Here is a 2,503-nt window from a genome sequence, read left to right on the forward strand (position 1 = left end):
TGTTTGCTGTCTGTCTTTGCTGATTTCTTGATACAGAATTCAGTCCAATACAAGATTTTGTTAAATTATGATAGCACAATTTTACTTGTAAATACCAAAAACAGTAGCTAAATCTAAAGGTGCCAAATTTGATTACAGCAGTCTACTTCTGTTTGTCTCCTGTACACTAAGGCTTTATGACTTTCATAATTCTGCTGTTCAGAAGTTACCTGACCATCTCTCTATGCCAGAAAGAGGGAGTATGGTTTTATGGTGTGTGGGGTTTTTTTTGGGGGGAGGGATGGGGAGAAGAAACCAAACTTCTCTGGTAGACAAAAAATCCTCTAAGGACATATGACTGACTGAGAGGGCAGATTAAGGGAATAGTTAGTGATTGATTCTGTCTGTGTGTTCCAACATACTGGAAAGCAGTAGGATGGCAAAGGAAAAAAGTCTCTTTGAAAGGTCAGACATAAGCTCTTTGTTGCTCCAGTTATTTGAAATAAACTGTTTATGGAGATGATTCTTTTAATGCTGCTGTTGGCATCTATGATGTTGCCTGGCTAGCAGCCAAGGGGAGCAAGGGAAATAGGGAGAATATGGCAATGTAGGGAAAACTTACTGCACTTCTTTGTTATTATGCAACATTTTTGTATGTTTGTCTTGTTGGAGTCATTGTAGAATGAGCAATAAAAGAGAAAACRTCCTGAATAAAACTAAAGTTCAAATTCCATATTATTAGAATCAATGTTCAGAACCACTGCAAATTAGTAAATTTTGTTCTGAAATGTTAAATCTGGCACATATGGAGAAGTAGTGATTGGTTTCTGTGTTCTCTGGATGTGCTCTAGTGCTGTACTTCAATCTGTATTAATGCCTTCAGTTTGTTCTATTTCCCCCTCCGTTTAGCTGAAGACTCCCCCCCCCCTCCTTGTTTGGATTAAGCAATTTCCAGCCAGTGCTGAGGACTGAACATATTTATGCCGTAAAGGTCAGTGCTCTGTTTTTCCTGAGACTTTTTTGGAGGGAGGGCGGAGGGGGGTTGGGACACCCCTGACCTAACTTCACAGAGGCACTACCTAACTGTAACAGAACAATTTGCTCTCCAGGCAATCTTCTCTCCCACTCAGATTGTGCTGCCTACCTCTTTAGATTGTAAATTCCACTCTTGTTAACAACTTATTGCAACCAAATAYGATAACGTAAAGGAGGTGCAGGTCCCTTTGCCCTTAGTCTAGAGCATCAACTTGCTCCATGTGGTCTTACTTCAGGAAGTTTTGGTATGTTGTGACAAAAAGTGGCAGAAGGTGATTGTGCTGGGATTTTGGAATTAAAACGATACTTAAACAAAACTGTTTACCCAATCTGCTTCTGTAAGGAGGACTGTTAGCTTCCCCCCCCCCTCCATATTTAACGCTTCTGAAGGTTTAACTTAAGTCAATCAAGTGTAGTTCACTGTGGCTGCCAATAAGGTCAGTTTATATTTGCCTGCGAATGTGTGGCGCAGCGCTGCTTCGACTAACCGGGGCTTGTACGGTGAGAAGGGAGCTGCTGACTTCCGTGCCCTTCCCAGTGCTGGGAGGAGCAGGTCTGGACAGACCTTSTTCCCCAGCCTYACCCTGTTCTGAGGAGGTGACCACSTCCTCRGGACCTGTGAATGCAAGAGAAGAAACAGGAGAACAGAGGCTCAGAAAGGCAGAGCTGAAGGCTTTTCAGGGTATGCAGCATTCGAGAGCCTAAGGCTGGCTTGGTGAGGCAGCCTGCGCAGGGGCTGTCGTGCCTGAAAACGGCAGAGCGGCCTGTTCCTTGCTCCTTTCAAGCTTTGCAAAGGAGCTTCCCCGTCAAGTTACAGCTACGTTTACCCTGAGAACACACTTCCCTATCTCTCCTGCTGCTTGTTTTCAAATGMTTGGTGGGACAGGTGGTTATTTTTTCCCTCATGCTAGTGTTGCAGAGGTGTTTGTGTCTGAGCTGTAATGGAAGTTGCACACATGGCCCTCCTCCCAAATGCCTTAGGTCTGCCTTATCCTGGCATACTCCTCCCCTGTGTTTCTCTGTGGCCAGGTGCAAAGCAACTGAAAAGAGGCAAAGCAGGTGGGACAGGCACAGCAAGGAAAGCTGCAAGGGACTAAGTTGGAAAAGAGGGAAAGGGAAAAATGATAAAAGTATTAAAAAAAAAAAATGAAGCTATACAGCACTCATCAGGTAGATAGCAAAATAAAATGTTTGTAATTGAAGAGTAGAAAACTATTTGAAAGGAAGGGAAACTGAAGAAAAATTTCTGCCAAGCCTATTACTAGAAGAGGTTTCAGTTTTATGTCTGGAAGAGCAGATGATTAGAAAGTATGAAGAGGAACGGGAAGCCTGGCTTTATTTGCTTTCATACTTCCCATAGTTATCTTACTGCTTGCATGCAAACTGGTCTCCGAGGACGTTCCTGCTTCAGATTTCTGCCTTTGTTTGTCTATTTGGTATTTTTTTAATCAGCTGGAAAGAATCCCAGTTTTTCTCTTTTCAAAAAGAG

The sequence above is a fragment of the Rhea americana genome, unplaced genomic scaffold (genome assembly GCF_003343005.1).
Source record: "Rhea americana isolate MKP2758 unplaced genomic scaffold, rheAme1 scaffold_78, whole genome shotgun sequence".
Taxonomy (NCBI): Eukaryota; Metazoa; Chordata; class Aves; order Rheiformes; family Rheidae; genus Rhea; species Rhea americana.